We start from the raw sequence: 14,140 nt of genomic DNA on the forward strand, positions 1-14,140 counted from the left end.
GCCCCGGAAAGCCCTCTCTGTCCGCCGCAGCCACACCTCCCCTCTCTGAGGTTCCAACGCTAGACCAAGTGCAGCCCTAACCCAGTCATGTTTCCGGCACAGTCACTCAACATGGAGATAGCCCCTTTCCTTCTTAGGCTACCATTGACAAGGCTAGATTTTTTTTTTTTAATTTAGTGAGAGGTGGGAGGTAGAGACAGACTCTTTTATGTGCCCCAACCGGGATCTACCTGGCAAGCCCACTAGGGGGCAATGTTCCTCCCATCTGGGCCCTTACTCCGTTTGCAACTGGAGCCACTTTTTAGTGCCTGACGCGTAGAGCTATCCTCAGCGCCTGGGGCCAGCTCGCTCTAACTGAGCCATGGCTGCAGGAGGAAAAGAGTGTGTGTGAGAGAGAGAGAGAGAGAGAGAGAGAGAGAGAAGCAAGAGGGGGAGGGGAGGAGAAGCAGATGGTGCTTCTCCTGTGTGCCCTGCCCAGAAATCAAACCTGGGACATCCACAAGCCGGCCAAAGATTTACCACTGAGCCTACCAACCAGGGCCAAGGCTTGAATTTTTAAGAGGATAATTTTACTAAAATAAAATAGAAAATAAACAAAGCCTAGATACGATCATGTTTATAGACATAAAATAAAAGGATGAAACACGTGATTATAGTAGAAAACTTGAAAAATACTTAAGAATCCACAATCCCATCACCTAGGGGCGTGCTGTCGGGTACTGCAGCACTAGCTGTACGCTGCTGTTGAGCATGGAAATCTACATGGAGATGTACTGAAGGTGTAACATACACACTGGTTCTGAAGATTTAGTACCAAATATATCATTAATAACTGTTAAAAATACTTACATGCTTGAAATGCTAGTGTTTTGGATACATAGGATATTAAATTAATTTCACCTGGTTTTTTTTTATAATGTAGCTACTAAAAACTATAACATTGCACATGACTCATGTTACATTTCTATTTGACAGCTCTGATTTGGAGAAACCACTGTGAACATTTGGGTGTATTTCTTCCATTTTGCGTGTGTATGTGTCTGAGGAGCCCAGCTCCTGGTTGAAAACCTGTGTGTGGGTTTTCAGGCCTCACTCCGGGAGGTCAGGAAGGATTGACCCACAGGCCTCACAGAGAAAGCGGCCCTCCCACACCAGACTTGGCGCACAGCCTGTGCACAGCAGTCCCTGGTGGCCGCTGCTACCTAGCTCTCTGGCCCGCAGGTCCATCAGGCCTTTCCCGTGTTTACATCCCCAACTCCAGGGTCTTCATTCCTAGGGCTCTGTATTGAAGGCCTTGGGCAGAGGCCTTCAGGTGCTTCTGTTGAGACCTCCTTATGCAGGGAGGAGGGAAAACCTTGAAGATGCTTTACCCCTCTACGAACCACTGCCCAGCACTTCTCCGCCCCTGGTCCTCACCCTCCTTCTCCCACCCCAGGGCCCATAAAGCTGCCAGAGTCTCTTATTCAGGGCTCCCTCAGCAGCCAGATGCGCCCCTATGCAAGCCAGTCCCCGGACCCTGCACGGGGCGGTGTAGGGGGGGGGAGGAACCAGGAACTCCTTTGTCTTGTCACCTATATCTTCTCCGGTTTTAGCCTCTTGCTAATACCAACACAGTGAGGGATTAAAGGCTTCACTGTTACTTTCCTTTTGGCTCACTGTTGCTTTAATCAGCTGTTCTGACACCTGACAGCTCAGCTCCCTCTCTCCTAGCTTAGCTGAGCTCCTGACAGAATTTTTAAAAACCAAATGGGAGTCTTACTAAAATACAATTTTCTAGCTGTATCAGTCAGGGTCCCAACAGGAGACAAACAGCACTGTCAGACTGGAATAATTCAGGAGGTTATTTGTAAAGAAGCAAACTAACAAAAACACGGCTGGAGTGTAGGAGAACCACAAAGGAGCACCCCGAAACCCAGGTCCAGCGGCAGCAGAGCTGTTATTGTCCTTGAGGCCCGTGGGGCAGGGGCGGATGCACCCCCAAACCCGGAGGAGAGAGCTGTGCAGAGTTGGGTGCGGTGAAGAAGGAAACGGCCAGACCAAGGCCGTGTCTCAGGGATGGAGCTGGGTCAGTAAGTACCCGACACCCCTCTCTCCTGCTCTGCTGAGGCTCTTTCTTGGCTAAAACCAATCTGGAGCCAGAGGATGTGAACCCTGCGGCTGCAGTCCTTTCTCCGTGCGGAAAGCTGAGTGAAGGCGAGAGCGACTCTAAATAGCTACACGGCACTTTTCTCATGTGATATTGCCCTAAGAAGTAGCCTAGTAATTTGATTTCCTTCCTGGGGTCACCAGTCTCTAATCTTAGTCCCTACAGCTACTACGTGGGCACATTAACAGTACATCCAACCCCAATACCTCAACTCTGTCTGGACGTCTAGCCAGGGCTGGGTAGAGAGGGTACTGTTTGTGACTGTGAGTGTATGTGCATGTGTGTGCTCAGACACGTATGTGTTATTATCTCAGTCTCTCCCAGAACATGCTCCCTTTACTCGCAGTCCTGGGTAGGAGCCCCCAGTGTCTCTGTGCCTCTGGCCTTGCAGATGTGACCCACAGTGCAGCTAGTGGCCTCATTTCTTTGAATCCTGCCCTGGTTCCCACCCACCTCTGCTTTTTCTTTCTTTACCTCCTTTCACACATCTCACCCACCCCATCCTACTCTAGTACTGTTTCTCTTTGCTAGCCAACCACAAGCCATTGCTGCTGTCCTTGATAGGCCACTCAAAGGGGGTGGGGTCTGGGCAGGGCGGGGCATCGAAGATGCTCAGAACTAAGTGAATCCCCCAGGGACAGCTGCAGAACCCCCCACTCTCTAATCCAGTTTTTAATTGTCTGGTCTAACTTTGCTGGGAAATTGGATGAAGAAACTACCCAAGCTAAACCATCCTGGAGCTGAGGACCTGAGGAAGGGGGCAGAGCGAGGACTGCATGTGAGAAAACAAAGTTGACCTTGCTCTTTTGTCACCTATCTACAAACCAAGGGAGGCTAAGTTGAGGCTGAGTCCTAGCAGATGCCCAGTAAGGGGTTCCAGGGTCAGCTGGGGCCGCTGAGGCTTAGGGACAAGAAAGCTTATCTGAAAAGGAAGGAGGCCAATGAGAGTGCTATAGAAAACCCAGGGAGAAGAAGGTAATGCCCTGAGAGAGGTGTAGCGAGCAGATGGGAATCATTTTGTAGAGCAGGAAACAATCTGTTGTAGGAATTATTATACCTCTAGAGGAAGAAAAGACTATTTAATTTTGAAGGGAGAAGGCAATTTGAATGTAAACAGATGAAGATGCCATCTGAAGGAGCATTTATTCTGTGCATAGCAAGGCCCTGAGAATGCAGGAGGACCCACATCCCACCAGGGGCAACCCCTGGGGCAAAGAAGCCTTTCTGGCTGAGGAAGGTGAGCATGTGGCAATGGTGTCCTTCCAGTACCAGCCAGGCACAGAGTGGGCCCCTGGCACACTGATGCCAAGTAGGTTGTTGGTGTTCAGTCAGTCACCTGACATCCAGACCAGATGCATCTTTATGCTCCTTCATTCAGACCTTCTCTCATTCAGTTGTCTGACAAATATTTCATGGAACACCTTTACCCTGTGCTGAGCGTAGTGCTAGGCACTGAGAGAGATGGACGGAAAACAAGCCAGGGTGTTCACTACCAGGGAGCTGAGAGCAGGGAAGAGCACACCAAAAAACACATTCCCAAGTTCCCAATGCACCAAGGGACAGTGACAGAGAAGAGCTAAGTGTGACTGGAAGAGTTAGAGGGGAGCTGAGGAAGACTCACCTAGAAATGGAGCGCTGAGGAAAGGAAGCAGGGGCTGAGAGGAGGAGGAGAATGAGAGAGGGCTTATTAGGCAGGTGCTCAGGAGCCAGTTCATGACCTTCCAATAAAAAGGAAATACATACATCATAAAGATTTGTTCCCTGGCCTTTTTGTTCAGTAGACATAGCATTAGCCAGGTGTATGGATGTCCTGGGTTTGATTCCTGGTCAGGGCACACAAGAGAAGCTACCATTTGCTTCTCTTCTCCTCCATCTCCCCCTTCTCACTCTTCCCCTCCTGCAGCAGTGGCTCCATTGGTTCCAGCATCAGCCCAAGGCAGTGAGGATAGCTCAGTTGGTCTGAGCATGTCAGAGTCAGGCACTAAAAATAGCTCAGCTGATTCGAGCATTGGCTCTAGACAGGGGTTGCCAGGTAGATCCCAGTTGGGGTGCATGTGGGAGTCTGTGTCAATATCTCCCCTCTTTTCACTCAAAAAATATATAAATTTGCTAATCTGTCTTGTGAATCCTGTCACAACAGAGGTTTTCTTTTGGAATTACTTAGTAAGATTGAATTTCTCTTTAGATTTCCCATGGATAAGGATAAGTGATCCTGGGATCTATTTGGGTTCCTAACTTCTCATGGGGCTAGTCCTTGGACATCTGCTGAAAAGTGCACAGACATGAGGAGTTGCTAACAGTGGATAGCTGTAAAAAAAAATCCCTAAGTGAGGATTCCAAGTTGCCAAGCCAGAGGACCTGAGACTTTAACAGTGGCAGGTTAAATTGTGAAAACGCTTATATTGTTCCCGGTGAGAAGCTGATCCCTAGTGTTCTAGGGCTGTTCCCTAGTGGCTGATCCACTGAGCCACTAGGTTTGAGGCATCTCTTGAGTTGGAGGCCTCTGCTCTGTCTCCCCTTTCCAGCCTCACCCTTTGATTACACTCAGCCTTGTCTCCTGCACTTGGAGGTCTGCTTCTCCCAGAATGGGGCTCAGTGCGCCTCTCATTCTCAACCCTTCCATCCTGTCATGATCCAATTCCCAAATTTTGCAAAGTACCTTCTGCTCTGGCAGACCTAGCAGAGTTCCAGATTCTATGTCTATTTAAGTCCAGGGGAGTCTGAACACAACAGAAATAACAGGCTCTGGAAAGCACTCGCTTTTTCTAGCTTGCCCTACCATTCTCTTCCTCACGGGACTGGACCTTCGGCCTTCCCAGTGTCGGTCACTACTGGCTCTTTGAGAACCTACCATTCTGGAACCTGCTTTCCCAGCCACAGGCTTAAGATAACCAGTGACTTCCGCAGAGAGAATTTAGAATTACAGCGTGCACATAGATCTTGTCACGCTGAGAATGAGCGGACCTGATGCCTCGTTTGCAAACAGCCCAAACTGCCTGCGCACCACACATGAGCTGACAACCTGGAAGAGCTGTGACAAAACTGAGGACACCAAGAGAGGCTCTTTAGAGAGCCGAAGCAACAGCGAGAATGTGAGAAGCCTGATTATCCCACTGAGGGCACATCTACATGTCCCCAAACAATTGTGTGTGTCTCGTTCTCCTTGATGTCCCTTGGATGGTTCCTGGCACATGCAAGACGCGGAGGATTTCTTTTTTAGATGAGCAAATGAATACATGAATACTTAGATTGACTTGTTTCAAACTGCCTAAGGTTTTGACTACTCTGACTAGATAATTTAGGGTCATGAAGACCCAAGCACTGAATATTTAAATGCATCTGTATTTCAGAGGTAAGCATCTGGAGTTCACAAATTTCCTTGTTATTTGCACACTAGGAAGCTGTGCACAACTGAGCAGAAAAAGGGAAAAATATCTAGTACTTGTTGATAATCATGAGGGAAAGAGGAAATTGTGAAATTGTGGTGCGTGCGTGCATGAGTGTGTAGCTGAGGACAGGGAAGAAGAGAAAGTTATTCAAAAATAAAATATCCAAATTTTAAATACTTTTCTTACTGAGGACTCCTCTGAACAGTTAGCTCCCTTGAAGAGGACCCCATCCTTGCTGTTCACATTACCCACCAATCTTTAGGAGTCTGCTCTGAGTTTGTAGTTTGTGTCCAACTACGAAAGGTTGGTGTCCACCTTCCCAGCTCTGGGGCCTTCCATGCAGATATTGGGGCCTGCACAGGGACAATGAGACCATTTAATTCCATGGCTCTCTCACTGCTAGGAAGAATGTCCTAACTGTCCATGAGATGCTTACTGTCCCCTCCCAGGGATAATGATGTGTTGGGTAGTTTTATAACTAGAGCAAGATCTGCCGCTGAAAAAGTGGACACCCTGTCTGAGCCCCAGGGCTCTCTACTGGCCAATAGAGTAGTGATTCCACTTTAGCCTGGCGGGGCACCCAAGGTGCTGAGAAGCAAGTAGGCACCTAAAGCAGTATAACAAAGGAAGAGAATGTTCCAGTGGACCCAGAACGGGTCCGGCTAGCAGCAAGGTATGGTGAATACCAGGGCAGCCTGCCAGCTTCACAGGGTTCTGCCTTCCGCCTTCCAGCTGATGCACAGGCCGGGGAAGCCAGGGCCACCACAGGAAGTGGGACGCTCCTGGGGCGTGGCTAACAGCGTGGTCCCCGCGCTCACGGGCATGCTGTCCCAGAAAGGGGAGATCAGGGAGCAAGCAGGAGGGCTGTAGCTAATGCGGTTAGAACAGGCCACGTTTGAAAAGTCTCTTCCTTTCCCCAAATCACAGACTTTCTCTAAACAGTGACATAAAGTTGTTTATATTTCCCAGCAAAAGATGAAATCTTTCACTGACCAAATTTGAAGACAAGCAGATTATAAACTTTCTTTCTCTTTAAGTGGTGTTAGGGTGGGAGGGGATAGAGACATTCATAGAAATATACACAGACAGACAGACATAGCCGTGATAAATTAGTCTTTCTATGAAGCTTTTGACCACACGCATTAAATTAATTGGAAATCATTAGTCAGCCCTAATATCTGTTTATGTCCAAGTGAAAAAAGTGAGACTGGTAAGTTTCTGTTTTTCTGACATTTTAATAGCATGAAATAAAAATCCAACAATGTAAGACAGCAAATGCTGTGTTTCCTTTCACTGCGGGGCGGGGGAACGGGGAATAAAAATATAGCCCATACCCTTGTCAGTTAATAGATTTGAGTGGGATGGCCAGGCCAGAGAGTATCCTGTTACATGGAAAGAAACAGGCAGGGTTTCCAGTTTATTACTAATTCAGGGATCAACTTCATGGTTTGGGCTGATGTTTTCTTTTTCTTTCTATTTTCTTTTAATGGAAATGGAAGTCCTTTGTGCACAATCTCTCTAAACTTTTAGAATAGTCTAATTGTTCCTAAGTCACATGTTTCCTGTGGGGACACACGAAGGGCACTTCTAAACCCATAATCCAAGGTTATAAAAAGGTTCTAGGGCGACTGATCAAAGGTGAACTGTCCATTTACAACCTCTTTCAAGGCCCCTTCTCATCCCACTGCCGCTTTTATAGAAGTCTTTCTCTTTCGCTTCAACCCAGATCAAAGATTTGGATGTAAGGGGTCTCCCTACCCCCCACCAGGCAAGGAAGGAAGGGATTACCCAGGAATTAAATAAAACTCGGTGAAGTGGGTTTACCCACCTCCCCAGGGGTTGGAGCAAGGCCTGGAGCCGTTTTCAGACCTACTTCTCTCGAGCAGAGCCAAACTAAGGCGAATAAACTCAGGGTGCTCTTTCTTTTCTTGCAGCAGAGGAGGTAAACTCTGTTTTCCTGCTCTCAGGAAAAAATTCTCCGATCTTTTTTTTTTTTCTTTACAGGGACAGAGAGAGTCAGAGAGAGGGATAGATAGGGACAGACAGACAGGAATGGAGAGAGATGAGAAGCATCAATCATCAGTTTTTCGTTGGAACACCTTAGTTGTTCATTGATTGCTTTCTCATATGAAGGCCTTGACCGCAGGCCTTCAGCAGACCGAGTAACCCCTTGCTCAAGCCAGCGACCTTGGGTCCAAGGTGGTGAGCTTTTTTGCTCAAGCCTGATGATGAGCCGGCGCTCAGGCTGGCGACCTTGGGGTCTCGAACCTGGGTCCTCTGCATCCCAGTCCAACGCTCTATCCACTGTGCCACCACCTGGTCAGGCAAATTCTCTGATCTTTTGTGCAGTTTTAGTTAATATCTACAATTGCTAGAATCATGTTTATTTATTGGTCAGTGACCTTCTCTTCCCTCCCACCCATAATAAACCCAAGCAACAGTCCCTACCCAGGGTGCTGGATGCTTCCCCTGAACCACGAGTCTGTGGCCTCAGTGAGAGGAAGGGAAAGTGGGAAGAAGCTGCAGGGCTTATTGCATTGATTCAGGCCACCAACTCACCCGGTTTATAACTGGTTTTCTTTTTTTTTTTTCTTCTTCTGAAGCTGGAAACGGGGAGAGACAGTCAGACAGACTCCCGCATGTGCCCGACCGGGATCCACCCAGCACGCCCACCAGGGGGCGATGCTCTGCCCACCAGGGGGCGATGCTCTGCCCCTCCGGGGCATCGCTCTACAGCAACCAGAGCCACTCTAGCACCTGGGGCAGAGGCCAAGGAGCCATCCCCAGCGCCCGGGCCATCTTTGCTCCAATGGAGCCTTGGCTGCAGGAGGGGAAGAAAGAGACAGAGAGGAAGGAGGTGGGGAGATGGAGAAGCAAATGGGCGCTTCTTCTATGTGCCCTGGCTGGGAATCGAACCCGGGTCCCCCGCACGCCAGGCTGATGCTCTACCGCTGAGCCAACCGGCCAGGGCCTGTAATTGGTTTTCAATACCACTCTCTACCCCTTTCTGGGCACATTTGGATCTGCTATAGATCTAGTGGTCGAGGTAAATTTCCTAGGAATGCTTCTTTGAGGGCTGGAACTGCCTCAGTCACTGGGAACTCAGCCCCTAATCCTGCAAAGAGACACCAAGAGGTGGGAGCGGGATGTCCTGAAGCTCCTCTTGCTCTGGGAACCACCGGCGGACTTCCCCCACTCCTGCTCAGCCCTGACCTGGCACGCCGCAGGATGGTTGGAGTGGAACTGCATGGCAGTGGTGATGACAGGGTGGAACACACGGTTCCCAAAACCGTGGGGTCTTCTTGTTTGAAGGGACTTGAGAAATCATCTAAAATGCCGTGTAGTATAAAGGAATCCCACAGAGAGGCAGGACAAGCCTGATTCACCCAGAGATACCCACCAAGCAAGATCCTGAAGCCAGATCTTCTAACTCAGGCCTACCCCACCATGCTGCCTTAGATCGCAACACAGGATGCTCCCCAAAGGAGGTTGAACTCTTGGAGCATTCGGTCACTTGGGGACTGCTAGTTTGACTGGATGATCAGGGTATAATGACAATGAGAATTGCTTTGGAAGATCTGCATCCCCAGCAGATGCTCCAAAATTGTCACTTCTAGGGAGACTTTAAAGGCAACTGGGGACTCTCTGCATTCTAGCCCTGCCAGTCTCTCCACCCTCAGTGCCCGATTCCCCAAGAAGAACCTCTGTTCACGCCAAATGCATCTACTCACTGTTCCTGCTGCTTCCTCTCTTCCTCAGAATGCCTGGGGTGCGTTCTGCCCTCCTCTTCACTTAAGCAATGCAATTCCTACTCATGCTTTAAGGCCAACCTTAAGTCTCACCCCTCTTCTTCCTCTACTACTCATCATCTATTCTAGACCCTTGCTCCTCAAAGCATGGGTACAAACCAGAAGCACCAGCCCCCACGGCCTCACCCCAAAACTACTTAATCAGATTCTGCATTCTAACAAGATACCTTGATGATTTGCATGTACAATAAGGTGTGAGGTGCACTGCTTTTAACTAGTCGTTCTCACAGTGTGGTCCCAGGACCAGAAGCATCAGCATCCCTTTGGGATTTGTTAGAAATGCAAATTATTGCCTGACCAGGCGGTGGCAGTGCAGTGGATAGAGCGTTGGACTGGGATGCAGAGGACCCAAGTTCGAGACACCGAGTTTGCCAGCTTGAGCGCGGGCTCATCCGGCTTGAGCAAAGCTCACCAGCTTGGACCCAAGGCCGCTGGCTTGAGCAAGGGGTCACTCTGTCTGCTGAAGGCCTACAGTCAAGGCACATATGAGAAAGCAATCAAGGAACAACTAAGGTGTTGCAACGAAAAACTAATGATTGATGCTTCTTATCTCTCTCCGTTCCTGTCTGTCTGTCCCTATCTCTCCTCCTCTCTGACTCTCTCTCTGACTCTGTAAAAAAAAAAAAAGAAAGAAGAAATGCAAATTCTTGAGCTCTACCTACTGAATCAGAAACCTTAGGGGTGTTATCCAGTAATCTGTGCTTTAACAAGCCTTCCATATGATTGTGATGTACATTCAAGTTCAAGAAACCATATACAATCCTCATTTTATTCAGGGGTTTCATGGGCATTTGACCATGGTTTAATGCCTTTATTGCTGTCTTGAAATTCTTGATTTCATCTTTGAATTTGTGCTTTGCAGGTGAAGTCTGATGAGACACTGGAGTGCACGCAGGAACAGAGGAGATGTGCACAATCTGCGTGTCCACTGCCAGCGCCTGCCCCACACATACAACGCTCACAGGCCTGTTGGGACAGAATTCCAGTGGACCTGCGTGGAGTTCAGCCAGACTCAGCGATGGTTTACAAGGTAAGTGTATTGCATCTATGGCTGAGTGATGTTCTCCCTCAGAACCACAACTTGCTTTGTACACAGAAGAAAGCAATGGTATTTTAAGAATCAGCAATGACCAAGGAGCTCTACCATACCCTTTCTTACTCATGTCACTTCTCTGTATTAGCTAATTACTTACGCTGAATATTATGACATAGAAAAAAAGGAAAAGACAAGACAACTCAAAGCTCCTTTGCCATTTGGTCCTCTCTTTCCCATTAATAAGCTGAAGGTAAAAAAAAAAAGTGTTGGTAGAATGTGCACATGTCCAAAGGTTAAGTGATAACTCTTGGGTCCCTTTTGTGCAGTGTTAAGAATAAAATACATATAAATGTATGAAATACAAAATATGAATAGTATAATTTTGGTGACTCCCCCTACAAGTTAAATGTTCTGTTACATTTAAAACTGGCATTACACGCCCTGGCTGGTGACAGAGTGGATAGAGCGTCATCCTGGAGAGCTGGGGTCACTGGCTCTAACCCAGGGTCACCTGCTGGAACAAGTTGATGCTTCTCTCTTTCTCTCTCTCTCCTCCACATACACATTTTCCTCCCTCTCAAAAATAAAAGCTGACATTATACAATATAAAGATGAAAAATAAAATTCATGTTAATAATTAATTATTTTATTTACTTAGAACACCATAACATAGCAAGTAAAAATCGTCATGACAGGTCAAGAGAAACTGTAGAAGAAAGAAAAAAGTTTAATATTTTAGCACTTTTTTTTTTTTTTACAGAGACAGAGAGAGTCAGAGAGAGGGATAGATAGGGACAGACAGACAGGAATGGAGAGATGAGAAGCATCAGTCATTAGTTTTTCGTTGTGCATTGCGACACCTTAGTTGTTCATTGATTGCTTTCTCATATGTGCCTTGACCACGGGCCTTCAGCAGACTGAGTAACCCCTTGCTTGAGCCAGTGACCTTGGGTCTAAGCTGGTGAGCTTTTTGCTCAAACCAGATGAGCCCGCGCTCAAGCTGGCGACCTCGGGGTCTTGAACCTGGGTCCTCGGCATCCCAGTCAGATGCTTAATCCACTGCACCACCGCCTGGTCAGGCAATATTTTAGCACTTTTAACAGTATTTTTTTCTTACTTCTTCTTTTTTTCCAATAGGGAGAGGGACAGACAGACAGATGGAAAGGGGGAGAGATGAGAAGCATCAACTCATAGTTGTAGCACCTGAGTTGTTCATTGATTGCTTTCTCATTTGTGCCTTGATGGGGGGTTGTTCTAACTGAGCCAGTGACCCCTTGCTCAAGCTAATGACCTTGGGCTGAAGTCAGCAACCTTGGGCCTCAAGCCAGTGGCCTTTGGGCCTCAAACCAGTGACCTTTGGGCTCAAGCCAGCAACCTCAGGGTTTCAACCTGGGTCCTCAGCATCCCAGGTCGATGCTCTATACATTACGCCACTGCCTGATCAGAATTTTCTTACTTCTTGAACAAGGGCATCCACAGTTTAATTTTTCACTGGGTCCAGCAAATTATTCAGTCATCTCTGTCCTATCTTGTTCACTATTCAAAGTGGGGCACAAAGTAAAAATGACATGGAACACTATTAATAACTACTCGTGGGCCCCAGGTATAAACCTGGCCTATCCTAAGCAGCCTGGGATATATGGTCATCCTAAATTTCAAGTCCATAATGGTGAAGTAGAAAGCAAAATAAGAATAAAGATATTCTGCTTTTTTCCTATCAATTGTAGGAAATTTTACAAAATGATATTTTTTTTTATGGTTTTCTTTTTTAAGTGTGCATTGTGTTAACTAGTTGTTTTAACAGACTGTATGATGGGTTTGGAAATGAATTGTATCTGTTCTTTCCCTGTCCTTCAGCACATAGTGAGAAGGGTCTTCCTGGCTAATCAGCTCCTGCTAACCCTTGAAACCTCAGTTTTATGTGATTTTGCTTTCTTCTGACATTCTTGAAGGTTAGTGACATTCTTCTCTATACGTCCTTGATGTGGTGTGTCTCCTTGCGTCGTTGTGTGTATGCTCTGACAATCAGAGCTCGTTAGCAGACATGTTGTTTTCTTTAGCTATCTCCTTTTTTTCTTCCTCCTCAGAATCATTCACAATTTTAGGTTCTGAATCTTATTTTTAGAGCCATCCTTTTTTAGCCGTATTCCCTTTCACTGGTTCTCACCATGAGACCATCAGTTTTGAACTTTCTGCAGTCTGCTTTACTCAAGTCTTCAAGTCCAAAGATACACAACTAACTCTCCTGCTTTAATAGGATGGACACTCTCACAAACTCCCAAGAGGTTCATATCACTAACCGTTCTCTGCTGGCGGAATCAAGTCTGGAGTATCAGTTCCCTGTGCTATAACCTGTTCCTTTCAAGTGATGAAATCTTCAAGCAGGCTACTTACAAATTTACCAAATGCCCTACTTTTAAAAGAGCAGCCAGCAGACTCACACACTTCTAAAAATGTCTACTTAAAAAAAAGTCAACATTTGTCATCATATTTTGTCTCAGTGCTAGTTTTCCAAAAAATGTCTGCAACATCTCCCATTCAATTCAATCTTCTTACTATGTGACTTTGACATATCTCCACTCAAGAGGTAGGATTTGCGTTCCCACCTCTTAAACGGGCAGGCTTGTGACGGTGGCAGAATGGATGCTATGTGAATCTGGAGTCTAGATCATAAAATGCGATACAGCTTTTACTTGCTTTTCTCTGGAGATGCTCACTCTTGGGACCTAACAGCCATGTTGTGAAGTAGACCAAACTAGGTCATGTGGAGAAACCACACAGAGAAGCCTCATATAAGTGTTCTGAACAACAGGCAGAGTGAGGGCTCAGCCAATAACCAGCAACAACAGCCACACGTAAGAGTGAAGAAGCCTCCCAAATCAGATGATTTGAGGCCCAGGTCATACCCAAACTTCATGTCTTCCCAACTGAGGTCCTGGACGTTGTGAAGCAAAGACAAGCCATGTCTGCTTTGTACTGTCTGAATTCCTGACCCAAAGACACCATGAGAGAGAATGCAATGATGATTTATAAATCAATGCGTTTTGGAGATGATTTGTCATGCAGTGATGGAGAACTTATGCAGTAATTAAAAGCACATTAACTAAGAAACAAAAATTAAGACTAATTAAGAATGCACCATCTAAAAAGAAATAAGAATATATCATCTATCCCCTTCTTCTGACTGATCAGTCCTTAATTTACTCCCATTCTTAAAGAGCTCTCCTGTAATTCAGGTCCAGTCTCACCAGGTAGAGGTGAAGCCATGATGCATAGTTCTAGGCATAGATTGCCTTCCCTTTTCTAAACCATAATTTTGTATGACATTTAATCTTGGTTATTAAAACAATTAGCTCTTTCCTGCTCTGTATCTTGTGTGAATTTAAGAAAGAGCAAAATTAAGAGATCTCTCACATACTTCTCTAGCTGCTAACATAACACAATCCTATCTCATTTCAGACCCCCTGCTAGAAAATGTTCCCTCCTATCTCAATTGATTGAGTCAGAGATCATTTGGTTGCAATGAACAGAACCCATTCAAGCTGGCTTATGCAAAAAAGAAAATTTATTAAAAATAGATGGATCTGGTGGAAAGCAAAGGCAGGAAACGAAGCCAGATTTCATAGGGATTGATGCCAGGAGCTGCAGAACTGATGAGAGCCAGGCTGGCTTGTCTCTCCAAAGCTCTTTCTCTCCGGAGCTACATTGTCTGTTATTTCTGACTCTTAAGGCACATGCTTCATCTCTCTCTCTCTCTTTC

Source organism: Saccopteryx bilineata, chromosome 8, assembly GCF_036850765.1.
Source record: "Saccopteryx bilineata isolate mSacBil1 chromosome 8, mSacBil1_pri_phased_curated, whole genome shotgun sequence".
Lineage (NCBI taxonomy): Eukaryota > Metazoa > Chordata > Mammalia > Chiroptera > Emballonuridae > Saccopteryx > Saccopteryx bilineata.